The sequence below is a fragment of the Mesoplodon densirostris genome, chromosome 3 (genome assembly GCF_025265405.1).
Source record: "Mesoplodon densirostris isolate mMesDen1 chromosome 3, mMesDen1 primary haplotype, whole genome shotgun sequence".
NCBI lineage: Eukaryota > Metazoa > Chordata > Mammalia > Artiodactyla > Ziphiidae > Mesoplodon > Mesoplodon densirostris.
In genome coordinates this window covers 107,010,670-107,023,302 of record NC_082663.1, presented here as the reverse complement: position 1 = coordinate 107,023,302, position 12,633 = coordinate 107,010,670, and the positions used below count along the sequence as shown (strand labels likewise).

At 40.9% G+C, this 12,633-nt stretch overlaps 1 protein-coding gene across 2 annotated transcripts in view; it reads right to left on the bottom strand.

Annotated features, from left to right (window-relative positions):
- The window catches only part of GRAMD2B (GRAM domain containing 2B), a 119,736-nt gene that overhangs the window by 47,506 nt on the left and 59,597 nt on the right, over window positions 1–12,633 (bottom strand). The window lies entirely within an intron of this gene.

Below are 12,633 nucleotides of genomic sequence, written 5' to 3'. Positions count from 1 at the left end.
AAAAAAAAAAAAGCAGACTGCTAGAAGGCAGGAGAAGAAGTGAGCCGGAACTCTCCTTACCATGGTGCCCCCGATTCAGTGACTAATCTGCGTCTGACACATGACCCTCAGTATCTCCCAGGGAGCTGCCTGGAAGTCATGCCCTACACCATTTCTATTAGCATTTGATAATTATTGTGGAATTTTTTATCACACAGTATTAGGTGTGTGTGTGTGTGTGTGTGTGTGTGTGTGTCTGTGTGTGTGTGTGTGTGTGTGTCCCGCTCTCCTCTCCCCAGTCGGGGAGCTCCTAAAGGGTGTCGCCCACACCTCACTCAGCCATGTGTTCTCAGCATAGAGTAAGCGGTTAAGAAACGCTTGCTAGGGCTTCCCTGGTGGCGCAGTGGTTGAGAGTCTGCCTGCCGATGCAGGGGACATGGGGAACCCGGTCCGGGAAGATCCCACATGCTGCGGAGCGGCTGGGCCCGTGAGCCATGGCCGCTGAGCCTGTGCGTCCGGAGCCTGTGCTCCGCAACGGGAGAGGCCACAACAGTGAGAGGCCCGCGTACAGCAAAAAAAAAAAAAAAAAAAAAAGAAACGCTTGCTGAATTACACTGGATTAGAGAAGAGTGGAGATATGTCACAGAGAAGTTACCAAACAATACAGGATTAAAATCAGAAATGAGATATGCTATGCTAATGAATGCATTCCGACCAAAAAGTCAAGAAAAGGGAACAGGAACATATGCTTGTCTTTAAGTAGGCTCCAGGACTGATCAGGTAGTAGACCAATCAGCTCACAGATATTAACTAGCAGGTAACACTTAGAATAGGGGGGAAAAAAAGGAAAGCTTCATTAGCTTCATAGCTAATTGATTGCTATCATATGGGAAAGTCAGGAGTAGTGCCTTGCATATACCAGTGGAAAAGTCCATCTGGTATGAAACTAGGATATGGGGAGGGGACCTGAGAGAAATGTAATTTGTATACAAACTCCCATAGTGCATAATGAAATGGAACAGAGAACAAGATGATTGTGATAGCTGAACCTTCACTTACTTCACTGCTTAAACTCATGGAAATTTTTTTCAAAAGTTGTTTTCTGCGACTTCCCTGGTGGTGCAGTGGTTAAGAATCCACCTGCCAGTGCAGGAGACACGGGCTTGAGCCCTGATCCGGGAAGATCCCACATGCCGCGGAGCAACTAAGCCTGTGCGCCACAACTACTGAGCCAACTTGCCACAACTACTGAAGCCTGTGCGCCTAGAGCCCGTGCCCTGCAACAAGAGAAGCCACTGCAATGAGAAGCCCGTGCACCACAATGAAGTGTAGCCCCTGCTCGCTGCAACTGGAGAAAGCCCACGCGCAGCAACGAAGACCCAACGCAGCCAAAAATAAATAAATATATTTTAAAAAATTGTTTTCCATAATATTACATAGGGCATATGCCTCAAAAAAAGTCACCACATGTTACATTTGTATCCTTAAAGTATTTTTTAATGCCATGACATGCCCAACACCTACTTGGGTATATTACAAACACTGAAAAATGATTTTAGAACAGCATAATAACTAGAACATTTTACTGTTTTCATAATCAGGTTACAAAGTAATAAACCTAAATTGGAAGTGTAGAAATTGGTTTGTAAGTATCATCAGAAACTCAGTCTTATTATTTTATAGTCACATCTTGCTTTTGCATCAAAAATGATCCTATCGGGCTTCCCTGGTGGCGCAGTGGTTGGGAGTCTGCCTGCCGATGGAGGGGACACGGGTTCGTGCCCCGGTCCGGGAGGAACCCACGTGCCGCGGAGCGGCTGGGCCCATGAGCCATGGCCACTAAGCCTGCACGTCCGGAGCCTGCGCTCCGCAACAGGAGAGGCCACAAGGTGAGAGGCCTGCGTACCGCAAAAAAAAAAAAAAAAAAAAAAAAAAGATCCTATCCATAGAATGGTTTAAAGGTGTTTAAACTATTCGTATTCATCAAATTTGGCTTCAGGCTGTTTTCAAAAATTGAATTCATTGTCAAAGAAAGAGGATTTGCCAACCTTATGACTATTCAAAGAATGAGCTCCTCATCGGCCAACCCAGCTGACCACAGGGTCCATCAGGTTACCCCACAGACACACTTTACTTCCTAAGGGCTGGCCAAGGCTCCCACAGAGGCGTTGTGTCAGTGAAGATGTATGACATCCTGTTGGGAAGGACAAAGAGTGATGCGGCTCCAGAGAGAGCTGGCTGCCATGGCCTCTGCCAAGCTTTGTCCTTGGGGCTTGCTGCAGAAACCTGAGCTATGGAAGATGCCACAGCCCCGGGAAGGGTTGTGTGGGTGCTGAGGGACAAGCGTGGTTCTCTAGGACCCTGCAGAAATTGGGTCTTGGGGTGGTCAGCATCTGGCAGTCATGGATCATGCCTGCCTTCCCAGTTAATGTGGCCGTGGGATCCCAAGTGGCTTGTTGCTTTGTGGCAGGATTTTTGTGTGACTTGTGTTTTTTTAAATGGAGACTCTTCCTGGGGTGCAGTAAACTTTCTGAAGCCTCAGCATTGTGTTCATATTAACCATGAGGAGGGTGTCCACCTCGAAATCCTTGTCCCTGCATGCTCCTTCTCCCTGTCATCTTTCAACATTGTTGTCAAGTTGCCCAGCTTGGGGCTTCCCTGGTGGCGCAGTGGTTGGGAGTCCGCCTGCCCGTGCAGGGGACACGGGTTCGAGCCCTGGTCTGGGAAGATCCCACATGCCGCGGAGCAACTGGGCCCGTGAGCCACAGCAACTGAGCCTGTGCGTCTAGAGCCTGTGCCCCACAACAAGAGAGGCCGCAATAGTGAGAGGCCCACGCACCATGATGAAGAGTGGCCCCCACATGCCGCAACTAGAGAAAGCCCTCGCACAGAAACGAAGATCCAACACAGCAAAAACAAATAAACAAATAAACTCCTACCCCCAACATCTTCTTAAAAAAAAAAAAAAGTTGCCCAGCTTGGAGTTGCCTGTCGTGCACTAGTGTCCCATGGTTATAGTTAGAAGAGCAGGAATCTCCTGCTGATGCGTAATACCTTGAGGAGAAGGTCTTTTTTTCCTGCTAACCAGGTAAGCAGTCTGAGGAGAGCATGGGCATCGTTTCTGTATTTGTGGGTATCCTGGTCGGGGTAAGATTGGGACTTACATAAGATTCCTCTTGGGACATTCTTAATGTTTATTAGCTTCTAACTAGTGTTGTAAGCCCAATGGCAGAATTTGTGCAGATCTCAGTTCTTCTGTTCATGGCTTTTTATTCACTGTGACTAATAAGCTTCCTAATGAATCCTGGCCAGACTTAAAAAAAAAAAAAAGAATGAGCTCCAGGCTCTGAAAGTACCCTGCAAGAAGAATTTCAAGAAGATTTTGTACAACTGCAACATTTTTGGAAAAGTTCTTGGGTCCCTTAGGTGACTACTTAAAAGAAAAAAATTCACGTTTTTAAAAACAAAATCGGTCACATTACTTTACAGAAACACTCTGTACTTGTGCAAAGAAGAACCCAGCCATGGTTTTTAAAAATTGGAATCCATGAGTGACTGCCGTGCAAATCACCACGTAACGCTGCAATTGAAACAAAGTTCCCTATGGTCAGGTCTGAGCACAGATGAAGACGAAAGTATCCAGAAAGGCACCTGTGTCTGACAGTACACAGAGAAAGCACCGGCACCCAATTGGTAGCTAAAGGTGCTCTCTCTACTCTGTCCTCTATAGATCATTAGAAATCCTTTCAATGTTAGAACTGTAGAAAGAAATGAAACGAGTCTCGGTTTTATAGTTGAGAAAGCAGACCTATAACAGTTAAGAGACCTATGCAGGGATGCATAGACACCTAATGGGAGCCACTTTGCCTTCTGCATCTTTGCTCTTCCCAAGTGAGGCTGTACCCCAAGTGAGGTTGTACAATTAATCATTTTAGGAGGCTGGTTCAGATTAGACTGCCTGCATTTGAATTCTGGCCCCAACACTTCAACAGCTGTTATAAACTTGGGCAAGTCACTGTATCTGTTATGCACAAAACGTGACGATAATTGTACCTACCTCATTCCATGTATATACTTAAAAGCACTTTGAACAATGGTTGAGCGTGTAACAATGCTATTAACTCATCTCATCTAAATATATCAACTGCTATATTTGGTATGTTTTCTGAAGCTACCTGGTTTGATATATTTTCTGGAGGTACCTAGTTTCTTCTTTGAAAGAAGATCAAACCCCTAAACAAAATATTCCTTTCCTCTGCTCTGTTTTTCTTCTGGGCAAAGGCCTCATCTTCTCCTTGGTGACTGCCATGACACTCAGCATGGTGCCAATACACAGAACTCCTTAGTAAACGTCAGCTGACACACGAGCCGATCTCTCTGGTCCTTATCAACTGTTAAATATTGCCTTTCTCCCAGCTCATAAGCCATTGATTATTCTCTCATCTCAGGTTCCAAGGACAGGTGTGACATTTTGTGATTTCAGAATTTGAGTTTAGAAAACGTGTTGTGATTCTCTGTAAAAATTTCAGAAAAGATTCTGATCAAATCAAGAACAAGTATGAGAAATCTACCAACTTCACATCAAAACTAGTCCAACTTTAGAAGAGAGGAAGGGAAAGAGGGAGGGAAAAATATTCTTGACAGTTTGTATGGGCTCTCAGAGGACCACATTATTTGTTATACACAGCATCCAGCACAACATTTACGTTGTTAGGATCAAATGAACTATTTTCTAATGAATTACAGAACTAGTACCGTGATAATAAAAGTTGTCATGATGAATAGTTTTTCTTCACCGTTGACGTATGGCAACTCAACTCACAATACAGCTTTTAAAGCACTACACACTAGGGGTTTCAAAATAATTTGTAGGATCACAAGATAACTGTTTTCAGATAATAATCCTTAACAGTAAAAGACACAAAAATTGGGGCTTCCCTGGTGGCACAGTGGTTGAGAGTCCATCTGCCGATGCAGGGGACTCGGGTTCGTACCCCGGTCCAGGAAGATCCCACATGCCGCGGAGCGGCTGGGCCCGTGAGCCATGGCCGCTGAACCTGCGTGTCCGGAGCCTGTGCTCCGCAACGGGAGAGGCCACAACGGTGAGGGGCCCGCGTACCGCAAAAAAAAAAAAAAAAAAAAAAAAAAAAAATTTTCTTCTTTGTATTATTATCATTAAAAAAAAACAGTAACAAATGTTACATGCAAAATTTTAAGAGCTTGTAAAAACGGTACCCAAGTATGACAGTCTGAGTTATCTTTAACACTGCAGTTTGAGGGAGTTTTCAAAACCCTAAGTATGAATTTCACTCAGTCAACAATTCAACAGATATTTGTTATGTTCTAAAGTGTAAGGTACTGACCTATCTTTAAGGTGTTTACAATCTTGTTTCCCTGCTATGTGAAAGCACTTTCTCTTAAAACTACACCACGGGCCCTCATGCTTTGCTGGTGAGCATGTAAAATGGTGTAGCTGCTTGGAAAACAGTTTGCCAGTTCCTCAAAAAGGTAAACATAGAATTACCATATGACCCAGCAATCCCATTTCTAGGTATATGCTCAAGAGAAATGAAAACATCTGCCCATACAAAGACTTGCACACAAATATTCACAGCAGCATTATTCATCATAATCAACAACCTAAATGTTCATGAACAAGTGAACAGACAGACAAAATGTGGTCTATCCGTGAAAAGACAACCCTCAGAATGGAAGAAAATATTTGCAAATGAAGCAACTGACAAAGGATTAATTTCCAAAATTTACAAGCAGCTCATGCAGCTCAATATCAAAAAAACAAACAACCCAATCCAAAAATGGGCAGAAGACCTAAATAGACATTTCTCCAAAGAAGATATACAGATTGCCAACAAACACATGAAAGAATGCTCAACATCATTAATCATTAGAGAAATGCAAATCAAAACTACAATGAGATATCATCTCACACCGGTCAGAATGGCCATCATCAAAAAATCTACAAACAATAAATGCTGGAGAGGGTGTGGAGAAAAGGGAACCCTCTTGCACTGTAGGTGGGAAGGTAAATTGATACAGCTATGGAGAACAGTATGGAGGTTCCTTAAATAACTAAAAATAGAACTACCATATAACCCAGCAATCCCACTACTGGGCATATACCCTGAGAAAACATAATTCAAAGAGTCATGTACCAAAATGTTCATTGCAGCTCTATTTACAATAGCCAGGACATGGAAGCAACCTAAGTGTCCATCAACAGATGAATGGATAAAGAAGATGTGGCACATATATACAATGGAATATTACTCAGCCATAAAAAGAAACGAAATTCAGTTATTTGTAGTGAGGTGGATGGACCTAGTGTCTGTTATACAGAGTGAAGTAAGTCAGAAAGAGAAAAACCAATACCGTATGCTAACACATATATACAGAATCTCAAAAAAAAAAAAAAAAAAGAAGGTCATGAAGAACCTAGGGGCAAGATGGGAATAAAGACACAGACCTACTAGAGAATGGACTTGAGGATATGGGGAGGGGGAAGGGTAAGCTGTGACAAAGTGAGAGACTGGCATGGACATATATACACTACCAAACGTAAAATAGATAGCTAGTGGGAAGCAGCCGCATAGCACAGGGAGATCAGCTCGGTGCTTTGTGACCACCTGGGATAGGGAGGGTGGGAGGGAGGGAGATGCAAGAGGGAAGAGATATGGGGACATATGTATATATATAACTGATTCACTTTGTTATAAAGCAGAAACTAGCACATCACTGTAAAGCAATTATACTCCAATAAAGATGTTAAAAACATAAATAAATAAAAAATAAACCTATGGGAATCAAAAAAAAAGTGGTCTATCTGTATAGTGGAATACTATTCAGCAATGAAATGAATGAACCACTGGTATATGCTACTTCATGGATGAACCTCAAAAACATGATGGTAAGTGAAAGAAGACAGATACAAGAGACTGCATATTATATACGATTCCATTTATATGACATGCCCAGAAAAGAGAAAGTTACAGAGATAGAAAATAGATTAGTGACTACCTGGGGCTGGGGTGGGGGGTGAATTTTGACTCTTTTGTTTAAGTACATTTTATGTCATACTAATGGGAATTAGTATAAACGGGCCCAAGGGATCTTAATGGAGAGAGGATGTGAAATGTTCTAAAATTGGGTATGGTGACGGTGCACCACTCAGTAATGTTACTCAAAGTCATTGAATTGTACACTTGAAATGGGTAGATTTTATGATATGTAAAATATGTCTCAATAAACCTGTTAAAAATAATCTGCCTCTTGGGACATCATGTCCCATCATGAATGTGGAAAACTCTGACACACGTGGAATGACCAACGAGAACTTATCAACTAGTTTACCTTAGGGAATGGAGTTTAAGTTGGTTCTGCTTCTCTCCAAAGGGTAAATGATCAAGTTTAAGAGCATGGATAAAAACACGCTCTTTTCTTTAAGAAGGAAGAACAGTCATTCAGGTGGCTGTGGAGGAGTCTGTCTCCAGGACCTGTGCTTTATGCCACTTGGAAATGTGTGAAATGCCTAAAGCTGGGCATTTAAAGAATTAGAAAGATGTTGAAGGGGAGGTCTAGTGAAGTTCAGCAAATGGAAACAACTCAGCAGTTTAAAGTTGAGGAGCCATGAAAGAAAAGCTCAGCACCAGGATGCAGGAGGTAGAAATCAATGGATCAGAGATAAAAGCACTGGACAACAGATGTGAGAACACCAAATCAGTAAGCAACATTTAAATAAGCTGGTAGGTCACTAAAGAGTTATGGCATGAGATCCTTTCAGCATAAACTAAAAACCAAGATGCCATGTTGGATTCATGGAAATGCTCAGTGGCTGTCAAAGTGCCCTGTAGGTGTAGCTGATGGAACAGAGTCTCACTTAATAGGACACTGGTGCGTGCGACTGTTAAGAGTTAGGCCTTTTGAATTTTGACTATTTTGTTTAATTACATTTTCTTTTTTTTGTTTTTTAAATTAATTTTTATTGGAGTCTGGTTGCTTTACAATGTTGCGTTAGCCTCCACTGCACAACAAAATGAATTAGCCATACACATACAGATATCCCCTCCCTTCTGGACTTCCCTCCCATTCAGGTTACCACAGTCCCAGACCTTCAACAGTGAGGACCACCACAGCTATGGCTTATGGAGCGCTGACCATGTCAGGCACTAGGTGAAGTGAATTTCTGACATTTCGCATTTAAACTTCAAGGCAAGCCTAATCGAAACGTCTGGCTTAATTAAATTTATTTATTTATTTATTTATTGGCTGCACTGCACAGCCTGCAGGATGTTAGTTCCACGACCAGGGACTGAACCTGCGCCCTCAGCAGAGAAAGCGTGGAGTCCCAACCACTGGATGGCCAGGGAGTTCCCACAGCTGACTTTATTATTCTTTATAGATAATGAAGCTTGGAGGTGCTAAGCAACTCACCAGGGTCAAACTTCTAGGAGATAGGAAAGTCAGACTTCAGACCCTAGTTTCCTAGAGCCTGCATTCTTAACCTCTTTCTGTACTGCCTTGACAAATCAGCAATTTCCAATGATATTAACATTGAGCCATGGAGCTGATTTGGTTCATTAAATTTCTTTTCAAAACATTTAAAACCAGAACACTATTTTTCTCCATCTTTTCAAACTCCTCAATTGATTGTTTTACCTTAATATAATTTTAATATTTTCTAATGCTGTAATTTTTTCTTCTTATCCCAAAGTTTATATTAAAAAGTATGCTGGTTGGGGGCTTCCCTGGTGGCGCAGTGGGTGAGAGTCCGCCTGCCGATGCAGGGGACACGGGTTCGTGCCCCGGTCCGGGAAGATCCCACATGCCGTGGAGCGGCTGGGCCCGTGAGCCATGGCCGCTGATCCTGCGCGTCTGGAGCCTGTGCTCCGCAACGGGAGAGGCCACAACAGTGAAAGGCCTGCGTACCGTAAATAAAAGAAAAAAAAAGTATGCTGGGTAATCTGTCAGAGTTGGTGAGCTGGAAATTAGAATTAAAGAAGAAAAAATATATACAAACACACATATGGAAAGATATATAATATATAGATAATTTACAGAGATTTTCTTGCTAAATAGTCACTTTCAATGTTTGGACTTCAGCAAGCACTAAGAAGTCGAGCTATACTCAATAATTATTCATCTTTGCTCCTCTTGCTTCCAATGCAAGATCAGTCCCCAACTGCAACTCTTATTCTGTTTGTCAAGTACCCACAATATGCACAAGACTAAGGTAATTCATTTTTGCTTGAATTCACTCTTTAAAGTCAAAATATGTGCCCCAAATCATTATTATTTCTTGATAATCCCAGAGAACTTCCTTTTAAGGTAAACTGCTTATATTGCATACCTCCACCCTCTCTTTCTCCACACATATGAAATTGAACAAATTTCTAGAATTCTTACATCCCAAATTATTAAATTTTAAATGTTTACAATTCAAACTGCATTACAAGTGTATGTGGCATGTGATGTAATTCATTATTTGAAATATGAATCAACTGCCCAGAAGTATATCAGTATTAGTTTTAGATACTTTTTGAAATTCATTAAAAGTAACGAGGCCATTACTAAATGAGATCCGCCAAAGACTTTAAGAAATAAAAATGTATCTAACAAAATGTGTGTCAAAAAAGTTAGGCTATGTTTGAAATATCTAGGCAACGTGAACATAAAATTAAGAATGAAAAGGATAAAGTAGGGAAAAACTAGGATCTCGAAAGGAAATATGCAGCTAGAACTACCAATTCTTGGTAAAAAAAAAGGGGGGGCTGTTATTTTTAAATTGAATATGTATTTTGGTGGTGAGTAAATGTGCAGTCTCACTTCCAGCACAAAAATGAATAAATAAGTCACAGTTCTTGGGCAAGTAGATGTACCTAAAAATTCTACTGCTACTTATACCACCATGAGTAAACGTTAAAGTAAACATCAAAGATTCTTGTGATACAATAAAAAAAAAAATTCTACTGCTACTGACAGATAATTTGATTTGAGAGTATAACTTCACCTGAGATCGTCAAACTGAAAGTCAGCTGTAAGCATATTATATACCTTAATCTGCAGGGGATGGGATCCCAGCCTCCACAGCTCACCAACAGATAGTTATTGAAAGTGATTATTTGCTGAGTCCTTTGAGAAATTCAATAAGAAAAAACGTGATTGGAGTTTGCAATCTATTTGGGGACAGTTAACTAATGTACACTGGACTACTGTGTGAATTAATATATGTTAATAACTTAGAGCAGTATTTCGTACACACTAAACATTACATAAACATTAACTGTTAATATATAGTAATAGTAGTAGCAGTGAACTTCTCTGGGCTGACCACATACATACAAGGTGAGCACTGGTAAGAAAGAGGAGAGTATGGCCAGTGATTAGGAGAGGCTTTAAATGAAGGAAAGCTCGAGTTGACTTACAGAAGTATCTTAAGAGAGAGAAGAGAGGGCAGTGCTTGAGCAAAGTAATAGAGCGCTGAGGAGGAGGGAAGAATGAGGGAACCTGATTCAGTACTACGTTTGGCACACATGTTCCTTATTCTTCTGCATTATCGCCTCTGAATTACAGTGCAGCTAGTGCGGCTGGCTACAGAGGCTGCGCAAGCTGACCAGGATTAGGAAATGAGGTTGAAATGGTCTATGTGTGTCCAGATCATTAAGAGTCTTAGATTCTTGGCAGAGGAGGCTGTTTTTTAAGAGTAGGTCATGGAGGGCCGTCACAGATTCTAGAGTATAGGAGGAGGGATAAAGATTCAAGGTCAAGCTCTAGAGTTAGGAGCCCTGGACTTGAATTTGAGCTGTTCTCTTATTAACTGTGTCTCTGCCTGGCTAGTTACTTAACTTCTCAGAATTTCAGTGTTCTTACTTGTAAAATGGAGATAATGATAGTATCGAACGGATTCTATATGACAACGAAAGAGTAAGTGTTGAGCATACAGCCTGTCACGTAGCAAGCATTCTCCATAATTGGCAGCTATTATTAATTAAGAGGCTAAGGTAATAGGTGATGAGGCCCATGTGGGTGAAGTTACAGATGCAGAGAATGGGGAGGAGCAAGCCATTCTAACACTCTTGAAGAAAATGTCCCTTGGGATACCCAGTCTTCAACAACTTTGAGCTTAGTGATGATTAATCTAAGATGAAATTCAAAACACAAGTTAGACTGGGTTTCCAAGCATAAAAATTTTGCTCCTCAACATGATTTCAAATATGGAATTATCACACCAATAGATCACTGTGAAAATGTATCTACCTGTGTCTTTAAATTACTTTTGTTCTGTTACCAAAGCAGGAGTTTAAGAGCTCAGAAAAAAAGAGGGTCTAAAATCTTAGATTGAATCAGAAGTGACTTTAGTAGGCCTGGGAATTACCACTTTGTGGGGGAAAAACCAAAGACTCAATAAACCAAAGACTGCCAAATGGGTACATATCCTAACTGCGGAGAGGATTCAGTTATAGGCCAAACTTTTTATAATATCTTGTTTGTGTGTTTAATGTGGCAATGGCCACCATCGTCCCTTGAAGTACTGTAATATACATACATGGCTCCCCTCAACACTGCTCTTGGAGTTACAGAAAGACGGATACCAAATCACATTCATTCTTGTATTGCCCACCATTATTGAACAAATAGTAGGTATTCCCATTTGTAGAACTGAAATGAATTTGTGAAACTGAATGTTCCAAATGAAGGGCTGGCTGTTCGGGGCCTTGAGCTTCAAGGTGGTTGTGTATCTTCTACATAATTATTTTCTTAACATCTAAAGAATTTTAATTTAACAAAATTAGTCTAATGCTATAGCAGATGTTTTCAATCAATCAGAATGATCTCCTTGACTGAGTATCTTGAGGACTGGGAGGGAATGTGAAGATTTAAAACTTAACAGCTGTTGGGTGGACTTGAACCATTCTGCTTTGTGTAGCTGGAAAAAAATAGTGCCTTTGGATGAGTTCTGATCCAGGAGTTTAGAGTCCTGGGTTCCATTCCTGCCAGTGTCACTTACCACTCCTGACACCTCAAACATCTATGAAATGGTGACCTGACTAGCCACAACACCTCTTCTTCAGGGAGGTAAAGTTTATAAAAGAATGGTTAAGGAAATACATGTCATTTGCTGGTTCATCTTTTCCTTGGGCTTGAATTATTAGTATAAAGTAAGGATTTTATTTCTGGGTAAGGAAACAAGAACATTTTGTGAGAGTTATACCTAGAGCAATTTTTCCTCAATCATCTTTTTTCAGTCAGTAAAGCGGAAAGAACATCAGCTGAAGTTGACAATGCTGAGGTAGCCAAAGGAAAGCAGACACTTGAAGAGAATACGACCAAAGCCTTTGAAACCACAATTCAAAGCAGCTAATAAAAGCTATTCTTTTTCTAAAAGGTCGGCCTGAACTTCAATAAATGGGTGGAATATGCTTTTACAAACACAAGTCTTTATGTGGAACCAGGCTGTGTTCTTAAAAATGAGTAAATGCTGAATAATGAATGATGAGGATTGAATTTTTTAATATTTTCTTTTTTTTGGATTGAATCTTTACTATTAAAAAAGTCTGTCATCTTTTTTATACTAGTAGCAATAAAGCATTTTAGATACCCAACAGCTTGGTACCATAAAAATTAAAATTGGGCTTATTT